This window comes from Vombatus ursinus, unplaced genomic scaffold (assembly GCF_900497805.2).
Source record: "Vombatus ursinus unplaced genomic scaffold, bare-nosed wombat genome assembly UNPS02000582.1, whole genome shotgun sequence".
In the NCBI taxonomy this organism is placed as follows: Eukaryota; Metazoa; Chordata; class Mammalia; order Diprotodontia; family Vombatidae; genus Vombatus; species Vombatus ursinus.
This window is the reverse complement of record NW_020940360.1, coordinates 529285-542276: the sequence shown is the minus strand read 5'-3', so window position 1 is coordinate 542276 and position 12992 is coordinate 529285. Positions and strand designations below refer to the sequence as shown.

The 12992-nt window shown below is 37.9% G+C and overlaps 1 pseudogene; it reads left to right on the top strand.

The window, feature by feature from the left end:
* Window positions 1-3928: 3928 nt before the first annotated feature.
* Window positions 3929-4675, top strand: LOC114039134 (annotated as a pseudogene).
* Window positions 4676-12992: the final 8317 nt, after the last annotated feature.

The window sequence follows — 12992 nt, the reverse complement described above, 5'->3', positions numbered from 1 at the left end:
ACTTTTTGTAACACTAAAAAGTGTCTGAAGTGGAATTTGAACTTATTTCTTTTTCACTTCATGCTTCACTTCATGTTCATATGCTATACTATATTGCGTCTATGTTTTTCATTTAGAAGTTTGAGCTTTCAATTTTTTCACTTTTATAACTCTGGTAGACCACAAAGCTATGCTTTGTACAGGCAGCTGGAGTTCCCTTTTTGTGGCAAATGGTATCCCTATGCTGCGCCTCATGACTCCATTTTGAAGATTAGAAAATTGATGCTCATAGATGCGAAGTGACTTTTACCAATGGTTTCATATTTATTACATGTCAGGGATGGGATATGAACCCAGGTTTCTCTTGACTCTAAACTCAGGCTCTTTCTTCTACGCTGATTTCTATGCCTTTGCAAACAAAAGAAACAAAGCAGCTTCACCTGTTCTCTTCCAGTTGGCGATTTTTTTGGGTTTCCCTGAAGCTCCAATGCCATGGGAAAACCTCAGGGGACCCCCTCCCCTGAGTGACATCCCAACCCTTTTATTCTGCTGAATCATAGCCCCAAACTGCCACCCCAGGATCCTATCCCAGGACCTCTTGCTCCCCTGCAAAGCTCCATTGGTATGGATTGGACTCTCTGGGTGACAAGTCACCCCCTCTCCCAGTAAACTGAATACATGGTTGGAATGTCTTATGAGCAGCCTTCCCCTGTTCTCTCCTCCCTCCAATCTCCCTCTTTCTTCCTCCCTCCTCCCTTATTCTTCATTGTAATTTTCTCAAAGGAAAGAATTTAGGATTTTCAGCCCTTACAAATCAGTTGAAAATGGCTCTAGTCAGAGTGTCATTTCTTGTAAGGTCAGGAGAGGCAATGTGTTAGCATGTCCTGAAAGTTACTGTTCTCAGTGCTGTAATAATTATTCTTACCATAGTAACAATAATAATAATGTTTGTCATCTATACGTAATACTTTAATGTTTGCCACACACTTTGTATGCATTATCTCATTTAGGCCTCTAAATAATTGTGGGAGGTAGGTACTAATGGTATTACTGCCTTCACTTTGTAGATTAGAAAATTGATTCTCATAGAGGTTGTGACCTGTCCACAGTTACACCTTCATTACATGTCAGGGGTGGGATGTGAACCCAGGTTTCTCTTGACTCTAAGTTCAGTGCTTCTTCAACCAAGCTCATCTCTGTACCTTTATAAAGAATGAAATAACCCCTACTCACAATACTCACTTCACCTGTTCTCTTCCAACTTAGGTTTCCTTTGGGTTCCCTGAAGCCTTAATGCCCTGGAAGAAGCTCAGGGGAATCCTGCAAGTTCACTCTCTTCTGCCCCATCTACTACATTACCCATTCTATGCAAATAATCATGAAAATTACTGCAGCTTACATGCTAATATTTGTTGTAGAGCCAGGGATTCTAAGTGGTCATACTGGCTGAAATTATGTAAGAGACAGTGTGGTCCAGCGGGAAGAATACTGCATCCAGAATTAGGAAATCTGGGTTCTAGTCCTAGGTCTTTTGCTAACTCTCTGCACAATCTTGGACAAGTCACTCACTCTCTCTTGGCTTTTAGTTTTCTCATTTATACAATGAGGGAATTGAGTTAGATGATCTTAAGGTCTCTTATCACAAAATTCTATGGGTTCTTAAATGATAGACTTGGAAGAGTTTCTCTTTTACCCTTTCAGGTTCAAGTGCATTTTCTACTTTTTGATGTAATGGATGTATGTCTATCCCACGTTTTTTATTGGGAATGACATCTCTCAGAAGCCTGTGTGGAGATAATAGCTAATATTTATGTAGCACTTACTTTGTGCCTGATACTGTGCTAAATGCTTTACAATTATTATCGCATTTAATCTTCAGAACAACTCTGGGAGATAGTTGCTAGTATTACTCCTATTTTATAGGAGAGTAAACTGAGGCAAACAGAAGTTAAGTGACTTGCCCAGGCTCATGCAACTAGTGTCTGAGGCAGAATTTGAACTCAGGTCTTCCTGACTTCCTGAATTCAGTCCTGACACTCTGTCCACTGTGCCACCTAACTACCTCTGGATCAGCAACTTTCAGTATAAAAAGAGGACAAAGTTCTCATGGTGGAATGAGGCTCAAGCTTTAGTTAGGTTAGGTGAGCCAGTCAGAGAGACGGAGACAAAATGACAGCTGGGATTTGGCCTTGAAATCTTGACTGGTTCTTACACAAGGAAGTAACAGTACTCCCTATAAAATTCCCTAGTTTTATGGCAAAGATAACAAAATTTTAACTGGTACAATGCTTTCCATAATGTCTTGTCTCTGGAGTGCTATACCTCTGCCAATTACACACACACACACACACACACACACACACACACACGTGTATATACACATATATATTTTATATGTTTTTATAAATATGTATGTGTGTTTGTACACACACATATACATAGTGTCATGATTGAAATCTGTTAATAAGAGAAATTGTGGCAAAGAGTTCCAAACATAATCAGTTTATTAGCATAGCTACCAATTAGTCAATAAAGTGGGTCCAAGACCACCTCAATTGGTACAAGGACCTTGCTGTGAACTTGCAGAGTATTTTTATAGGCATAAATGAGGAGCATTAAAATGAGTAACATAAGCAATAAATGATGAACATTGATCACAGACTGAGGAACATATCGATTAACATGAATGTTTATTCTTTTTGATTGTTTGAAGTATTATAAGAGTTTTCATTAACATCATAGAAATCTGTCTTGTGTAAGTATCCCTGACAAAAACAGAGAACCTTTACAGGAATAGGGAACCTTAACAGATTGAAAATACTCAAGGTTGGGGGAGGAGCCAAGATGGTAGAGAAAAGCAACTTTCCTGAGCTCTCCCCAAAACCCTTCCAAAAACCTTTAAATAATGCCATAAAACAATTCTTGGAGCAGCAGAACCCACAAAAGGACAGAGTGAAATAATTTTCCAGCCAAAGACACCCTAGTAGGTCAGCAGGAAAGATCTGTTGCACCTGGGTGAGAGTGAAGCACAGTCCAGCGCAGGCTGTGCCAGCACAGCCTCAGTCCTAGCAAACCAGGAGCAGGTCTTGGAAGTTACTGAATCAGCAGTTATAATAGCTGCTTATGGAGCTCTCAGCCCACAGACTGTAAGGAGTTGAACAACCATCAGAAGGAGATTACTTGGGTCTCTTTGCTAGCACTGAGGCAGTACTGTGTTGCTTTGCCCATACTTGGATCTGGGTCACAGTCCTGGTTGGCAGTCCCAGGGCAGGGAGGAGCACTAGCACACTAGAACTTGTGGCTGCAGCGGAACAGGGACCCTCCTTACAGTTTCAGGGCAGAAAAGAGTGCTTGTGGTCACTCACAGACCAGAACATAGGTCACAAGAATAGTAAACACACCTCTCCTTATGTCATACCACCTTGCGAGAACTGAAAACTTACAGGTCCCTAGAAGTATCTCTGAAAACAGCTGCACAAAACCCATGAAGCTTGGGACAATGTTCCCTCCACCTTGGAAGCAGAACCCTACTTTAACAAAGAGTTAAAAGTCAAGAAATAGGCTGGGAAAATGAGCAAATAACAGAAAAAAATTCTGACCATAGAAACTTACTATGGTGATAAGAAAGATCAAAGCACATAATCAGAAGAAGATGACAAAGTCAAAGCTCTTACATCCAAAGCCTCCAGGAAAAAAATATGAATTGGTCTCAGGCCATGAAATAGTTAAAAAAGGATTTTGAAAATCAAGTAGGAGAGGTAGAGGAAAAATTGGGAGGAGAAATGAGAGTGATGCAAGAAAATCATGAAAAACAAGTCAACAGCTTGGTAAAGGAGACACAAAAAAATACCGAAGAAAACACCTTAAAAACAGACTAGCTGAATCTCAGTGTATGCTCACCTGTCTGCCAGTCTTCTCGATACCTGCTGCCCTGAGCCTCTGCCCCACCATGGCTGCCTACAAGCTGGTGCTAATCCGGCATGGAGAGAGTGTCTGGAACCTGGAGAACTGCTTCAGTGGCTGGTACGACACAGACCTGAGCCCCACCAGGCACGAGGAGGCCAAGCTCTGTTAGATCTGTCTATGAATTTGACGTCTGTTTCACCTCTGTCCAGAAGAGAGCAATTTGTACCCTTTGGACAGTGCTAGATGCCATTGACCAGATGTGGTTGTCTGTAGCGAGGCCTTGGTGCCTCAATGAGTGTCACTATGGAGGTCTGACAGATCTCAACAAAGCAGAGACAGATGTTATGCATGGTGAGTCCCAGGTCAAGATCTGGTGATGATCCTATGACATCCCACCACCTCCAATGGAGCCTGATCACTCCTACAGCAACATCAGCAAGGACTGTCACTATGTAGATCTGACTGAGGACAATTGCCCTCCTGTGAGAGCCTGAAAGACACCATTTCCCAGGCTCTACCCCTCTGGAATGAGGAAATTGTTCCTCAGATCAAGGAAGGAAAGTGTGTTCTGATTGCAGCCCATGGCAATGGTCTTTGAGGAAGTGTCAAACACCTCGAGGGGCTGTCTGAAGAAGCAATCATGGATCTGAATCTGCCCACTGTCATTCCTATCCTGTATGAGTTAAACAAGAATCTGAAACCCATGAAACCCATGCAGTTCCTCAGGAATGACGAGACCATGTGCAAAGCCATGGAGGCTATGGCAGCCCAAGGCAAGACCAAGAAGTGAAAGCAGGCTACCAGCACTAGCCAGCAGTAGCCAGATCCTCCCCTTCTCACTGTTTCCACCACATCTATCCTGCTCCACACACTGACCTTCGCCTTAGGGATCACAGCACATAGCTGCAGGTGGGGGATTGATGGTTTCTTTTCTCATTTCTTCCTCCCTATTTCAGACCAATTTTTTTCTCTCCTGTTGCCCTTCCCCTCAACCACATTAGTCAGAATGCCTCCTGGGTGGTTTGGCTCAGTAAGGATCTGGCTAGGGATTGGGGATGGGGACATAGTATGAAGTGACCAATTTGGGGAGTTGAAAGGAGGAGTTGGTCCAGTTATTCCTATGAGCTAGTTCTGCTAGTAGGGCAGTCCTCTCAGGGGCTGTTGTAGGACGCTGCCTATAACCAGGGTGGTTGTTTCACGAATCATGAAAGTTTTATTTGGATACTTCCTCCCTAACCCAAGAAAAATGGGTCTGGGAGGTTGTCCTAATGTTTACTTGTTGCATTTGCTTTCACAAAAGACCCTTCCAGGCTGGTCAGAGAAGGGAGAGTTCCTTGATTTTTGAGGGATGGACGAGCACATCCCACTGTGTGTTTTATAGCCCCTGCTCTGCTCTGTGGCACAGCGAAATGCCCCTAGATCATGTTGAAATGTGTCTCAGTGTCCCATTGCCTTCCACTTTATGTTCAGCCATCTGGGTCCTGCCCCCTCTCCTTTTTGTTTTCCAGTATAATAAAGGAGTGATATGCAATAAAAAAACCCAGACTAGGCCAAATGATAAAAAAGGTCCAAAAAGCCAATGAAGAGAAGAATGCCTTATGAAGCAGAATTGGCCAAATGGAAAAGGAGGTACAAAACCTCACTGAAGAAAATAATTCTTTAAAAATTAGAATTGAGCAAATGGAAGCTAATGATTTTATGAGAAATTAAGAAACAATAAAACAAAACCAAAAGAATGAAAAAAATAGAAGACAATGTGAAATATCTCATTGGAAGAACATTTGACCTGGAAAATAAATCCAGGAGAGATAATTTAAAAATTATTGGACTACCTGAAAGCCATGATTAAAAAAAGAGCCTAGCCATCATCTCTCACGAAATTATCAAGGAAAACTGCTCTGGTATTCTAGAACCAGAGGATAGAATAGAAATTGAAAGAATCTACTGATCACCTCCTGAAAGAAATCCCAAAATGATAACTCCCAGAAATATTATAGCCAAATTACAGGGTTCTCAGGTCAAGGAGAGAATATTGCAAGCAGCCAGAAAGAAACAATTCAAGTATTGTGGAGCCACAGTCGTGATAACACAGCTTCTACATTAAAGGATTGGAGGGCTTATAGTATGATATTCCAGAGGGCAGAGGAGCTAGAATTATAACCAAGAATCATCTCCCCAGTAAAATTGTGTATAATCCTTCAGGGGAAAAATGTATATTCAATGAAATAGAGACCTTTCAAGAATTTTTGATGAAAAAATCAGAGCTGAAAAGAAAATTTGACTTTCAAATACAAGACTTTTACATGGGAAGATGACACTTGTAAGTCATAAGAACTTTCTCATTATTAGGGCAGTTAGAAGGAGTATATATAGACAGAGGGCACAGGTGTGAATTGAATATGAAGGGATGATATAAAAATAAATTAGGAGGTGAGAGAGGAATGTACTGAGAGAATATGAAAGGGAGAGGTAGAATGGGGTAAATTATCTCACATAAAAGAGGCAAGGAAAAGATTTTACAGTGGAGGGGAAGAGTGGGGATGTGAGTGAACCTTATTCTCATCAGAATTTGATTGAAGAGAGAACAACATATGCACTAAATGGGGTATACAAATCTATGTTATCCTACAGGGAAGTAGGAGAGGAAGGAGATAAGAGAAGGGGGGATGATAGAAGGGAGGGCAGATTAGGTTAGGGGGTAATCAGAAGCAAAAAATTTTTGAAGAGGGTCAAGGTGAAAGGAGAGAGAGAATAGAATAAACAAGGGGGGAAATAGGATGGAGAGAAATACAGTTAACAATAGTAACTGTGAAAAAAAATTTGAAACAAGTTTCTCTAATAAAGGCCTAATTTCTCAAACATATAGAGAATTGTCAAATTTATAAAAATAGGAGCCATTCCCCAATTGATAAATGATCAAAAGATATGAATAGTTTTTAGATGAAGTAGTCAAAGCTTTTGATCGCCATATGAAAAAATGCTCTAACGCACTATTGATTGGATAAATGCAAATTAAAACAATTCTGAAGTACTACCTCATACCTATTAGATTGGTTAATAAGACAGGAAAGGAAAATGGCAAACATTGGAGAGGATGTGGGAAAAATGAGACATTAATGCACTGTTGGTGGAGTTGTGAACTGTTTCAACCATTGTGTAGAGTAATTTGGAACTATGCCCAAAGGGCTATAAAATTATGCATATCCTTTGATCTAGCAATACTACCACTAGGTCTATATCCCAAAAGAGATAAAAACAAAAAGGAAAAGGATCTATATATACAAAAATATTTATAACAGCTCTTTTCTGGTGGCAAAGAACTGGAGATTGAGGGGATGCCCATCAGTTGGGGAATGGCTGAATAAATTGTGGTATGTGATTATGATTGTATACTATTGTGCTATAAAAAATGATAAGCAGGATTCTCTCAGAAAAAAAAAACCTGGAAAGACTTACATGAGCTGATGCAAAGTGAGATGTACTGTGTACAAAATAACAGCAATATTGTAAGATGATGAGCTATGACTGAAGCTATTCTTAGAAATACAATGATAGAAGACAACTCTGAAGGATTTATGATGAAAAACGCTATCCATCCCCAGAGAAAGAACTGATGGTGTCAGAATACAGATTGAAGCATAATATTTTACTTTCTTTATTTTTCTTGAGTTTTTTTTTTGGTCTATGTTTTCTTTCACAACATGGCTAACATGGAAACGTTTTGCATGACTACACATGTATAATCTATATCAAAGTGCTTGCCTTCTCAATGGGGGGTGGTGTGGAGGGAGGAAGGAAGATAATTTGGAACTTAAAGTTTTAAAAACAAATGTTAAAAATTATTTTTACATGTAACTGGGGAAAAATAAAATACTAAATAAATTAAAAAAATTCCGAAACAGCAAAAAAACAAAAACAAAGCAAAACAAAACAAAAAAACCAAAAACCAAAAAACTCAAGGTATAGGTGTTCCTAGCCCCATGTGACTATAGTGGAATGATTATGGTTTTTAATCTACAACAAGACTTTTAATAGAAATGAGGAACTTAGCTTGTTAGGTAAGCTCTACGAGAGCTCTGCAAGAACTCTAGAAGCTCAGTTTGGCCAAAATGGGAAGTTGGCTAATAGGGAAATTAGGTGGAGTCAACTCCTTGTCAGCTTGCACAGGGTCTCATATATACTTTTTAACCTACTATGATATATAAGAGCAAAGCTATATATGTGCTTTAAGAAGGTGATTAAAAATAAATAATTGGTAGTTGATTAATATTTTACAGTATATAACATACCCAGATATGTTTGTGTCTATATAAACATACACATATAAAATACATATATGATATATACACACTTTTGTGTGCTATCCTTTCTCACTTTGAAGAATGTAAGTGAATTGACATTGTTTGCTATAGGCTACATACATGCATACAAACATTCTTACATAGCTTTATTAATAAGTAAGGCATTCTTAGTATCTTTGGTAGTACAAATTTGCTCCTTTTCTACTATGGAATCTGAATTAGCATTCATGTTTAGAATCCCAAAAGTGTAGAAAAGAACATATGTACTTCCATAAGTCCTTTTGATTTGTCACTCTGAAGTGAACCATCTAAGGCCATCCATTTCTGAATTACCTGGAAAAATGATGTCTTTATCAATTGTCTAGTATAAGTATGAATTGATCTTTCCATTTTTTTCTATATTAATAGAGAGGATACTTTAGTTATGAAAATTAATGAACTATAATTCTTCATAAAACCAGAAGAGCTTCATCACTAGTTATTGCTCCTCTCCCAAATTTTATCCATTGTATTAGTAGAAAACAAACTAGCATTCAATCGTTGGATTTGGAAACTGTGAAGAAGTGCCAACAAAATATTTTTTCCCAGAAATTTTAAATGGGGAGTCTACTGTCTGTGCCAAAGTAATTAAAAAAAATTTCTTGATCAGGAAGAAAAACAACAAAATAATATTACAGTATAAAAAGAAATAAAATTTTTGGAATCTTACTTATAAAGGCTATAGTAATATCACCAGTATAGAAAGGAGTCCCCCTTCAAATTTTCAATGGGCATAGGAATTCCTGGTCTGTTTTTTAGTAATGTAAGGCAAGGGCTTACATTACTCTTCCTCAAAATTGATTTGGAATGTGGGGGGCTGTTTATCTGACTCCTCCAGTATCTATTTTTAATCATTCCATGAGCCTAATAGGAAAGAAATCTAGGAGCATGGTGGCATGAATATAGGAAAAGAGAAAGGCACAGACCTCTAAACTGTAGCAAAATCTACACATGGGCAGAGATTTCTTTGGTCTCTATTCCCACATTTTGGTATGGGTTATGTCATGTAATCACTTAGGAACATTAATATAATGGATCTTTCTTTTATTTTCTCTTCTCAAACCTGTCAGAAGGTATCTCGTTCCTTTCCTAATAATAACTTACTAGATAATAACACTTAGAATCATTGATAAGACCCCTAATGTCTCCCTTCTTAGCTACCCTAGGTAAATCAGGAAATAGTCCAGTCCAATATTCTCTTCCTCATCAACCAATTATTCTGCTCAAATATTCCAAAATATAAATTTGAAAGCAGAAGTAGCTGATTGTACTTTACTCCTAATCAATTTCCATTATATAATCTGAGCCTCAAAACTCATTTGTTTGAGACTTTTCTCAATGGTGGAGATTGATTACTTAGTGCTCAATTTCCATTTGTTTACCTCTGATCCAATAATTTAAGGACCTATCCCATATTCTAACAATATAGAATTAAATGCATTATAAAAGATGTTTGCATATTTGAGGGGGAATTTTTAATTTAATGTTTTGGGCTGAAATAGTGGAATGCCTACATGAGGGGCAGAGTTGGTGAGAATTTTAGAAAAGAGAGATCCTGGTTTCCTGGCTTCCATATTTGAGAGAGAAAGAAGTCACACCTCTTCGGGTCCATGAAGAGAGAAAAAGATTCTCTAAAGAAGCCAAAATGATATTCAACTGCTCCTCACACTGGCATGGAGTACTGAATAATCAATCTTTTCCAATGAGGAGAGTCTTATACAAATGGGCTTTGAGTTTTGGGTTACAGCTAGACTCTTGAAAAGGAGGGAGCATCTTTTAACATAATTCAGAAACGGATTTTTTTTCCTATTGAAAAGGCAAAGCAAGGCAAGGCAAGAAACATTTATAAATGCTTACTATATGCCAGGCATTCATTTTGCTAAGACCTGGGGAAACAAATATAAACGAAGAGATAGTCCCTGCCCTGGGGGAAGACAACACACAAAAGGAAATTGAAAAGCAGAGGGGCAGAAGTTAATTCTTAACTGTTGGGATGCTGAAGTCTGGAAAGTCAGAAGCATGCTGGGAAGGCATGAAGATTGTCCAGTGTAGGCCCCTCCTCAAAATGCAGATCTTGGGAGGAACTTATTAATGGGACAAGGATAAAAGGATGTTCCAAAGTGAGAAGGCCATAGGGACAGATAAAATGTTCCAGGGTGAGTAGGTCCCAGATGCTGAGTGAAGTTTCAAGGTAAGACTGCAGCTAAGCCTGGTGGTGAAGTCTGGAAAATCAGAAGCATAGCTGGGAGAGTAACAAAGTTGAGCCATCCTGGAGCCATCCTCAAAATGGAGACCCCAGGAGACACTCACCAATGGGGGGAAGGAAAATCTGTGAAGCCATCTTCAGAGCTGGTATGTTACACCAATTTGGGGAAGTGCTGCGTAATTGTTTCAATCCGTACATAGTTTTGTAAGCATGTAGCATTTCATTCTTGTCTCCAACCTGCTATTAAGAATGATCTATATGGGAGTGGACACTGGCAAACAAAACAAAACAAAGTAAGACTAAACAAAACATTTTTTAAACAAATGCATATAGTCAAACAACAGATTCACATGCTGGCCATCTCTAAAAACATGTCTTATTCTGCACATTTTGTCCATCAGCTCTCTGTCAGGAGGTAAACAGCATTCTTCATCCTAGATTCTCTGGATCCATGGTTGGTCATTTTGGTGATCAAAATTGTTAAGTCTTTGTTTATTATTATAGTGTTGTTACAGAATAAATTGTTTTGGTTTTGCTTATTGCAATCTGCATCACTTCATACAAGTCTCTTCATGTTTCTCTGAAGTTATTACTTTCATCATTTATTGCAGTAAAATAGTATTCCATTGTATTCATATACCATAATTTGTTCAACCATTCTCTAGTTTACAGACACTCCCTTAGTTTCCAGTTCTTTGCTACCCTACAAAAGGCTGCTATAATATACATATGTATATATATTATATAGAGCTACAATATATATACATTTTTTACATATAAGACTTTTTCCTCTTTCTTTGATCTCTTTGGAGTATATAGGCCTAGCAATGACATTTCGGAATCAGTATTCTGAATAGTATTATAGTTTAGTAACTTTTAAGGTATAACTCCAAATTGCTTTCGAAAATGGCTGGACCAATTCACAGTCCAACTATAGTATATCAATGTGTCTTTTTCTATAGCTCCTCCAACATTTGCCATTTTCTTCTCTTCTTCATTTTTAAACTGCTCAAAGTCAGTAAGCCTTCATTCTAGTTGCTGCAATCATAATGACAACAACAACAACAATAGCTATAATACCTACTATGTTCCAGGTAGTGTGCTAAGTGCTTTGTTTATAACATAACAAATGTTATCTCATTCGATCTTCATAATAACTCTCGGAGGTAAGTATTATTATTAGTTCCATTTTATAGTTGAGGAAACTGAGGTAGAAGTTAAATGAATTGCCCAGGGTCACATTGCTAGGAAATGTTGGAGGCTGGATTTGAAATCTGATCTTCCTGACCTCAGGCCCAACACTCTACTCCTTGTGCCAACTAGCTGTCTCTAGGCAATGAATAGTCCTAATTTAGTTTTCCATGCCTTCAGTGCTATGCTGAGGAAAAAAGTGCATCTAGTATCTCTTCTTCTGTGGACACTAACCTAACATCCTGCCATGAGTGAGTTGCTTTGCTTTATTCCCACTGTGTTGGAAGTAGCAGCAGAAATTCAAAGTGGCTAATCAGGAATAATGCTCCCTGGGATATGTGTAGGGAGATGACAGTTTGAGATGTGGGTGACATGAGTGCTTGCTACTTGACTTGATTCCTTGTTACTTATTTTGTACTCTGTTTTATGTAAATAACCTTTGCTTTACTATGATGTTAACACATTTTATCCTGGGTTGGTCAGAGGAGAGTCAATGGAAATAGGGACTCAAGCATTGTGTATTGAGATAGATTATTGCCCCTTGAGTATCAAAGCACTGGAAAGAGTAAATATTAGAGAGCTTGGATGCCATATTTACATTGAGCTTTTTGTCCTTTATTATTGGATCTAGCAATTAACCTTACAAGATCTCATAGAGTGTTTTAGAATTCATCATTTTCCCTCTACATATGTAAAACCAACTAATTACTATAGTTCTGAAGAATTATCTAAGAGTACATTAAATAACAGGGACAATTTATGAAACAGACCTCTTCTTGGACTAATAATAATAATAACTAGCATTTATATAGCTCTTTAAAGTTTTGCTAAGCCCTTAACATTATCTCATTTGATATTGTCAATAGTGTTTTCTCTGTTTACATTTTTCTATTTGAGCCCAAAACATTAAATTAAAAATTCCCTCTTCAAACGTGCACAAATCTTTTATAATGCATTTAATTCTATTTCACAAAGAATACATAATAGCCCTTAAAAATGTTGGATTGGATGTTAGCAAATGGAAAAAAAGTTCCCCTCAGTTTAATAGATTAATTCAGTTTAGTGTCAAAGGCAAAGAAAAACAGACTTTCCCTCACTGATGGTTTTCTCTTTTAATTTGCATACAAACTATGGCACATTTCACCTATATTGAATATGCATTGTATAAATTAGTATAAGTAATTATTTTTACAGCATTATTATAGTAATAACAGTTTCATGTATGAAATATTCTTTTCTGCAATGATTAAATGAGGTATTCAGGGCTTTGCCTAACCAATTAAATATCAAAGTACTTATATTAAGAAATCAAACACATGAAACCTAATAACAATGATAAAAATAAAATTACTGATGTGAAATGCATTAGG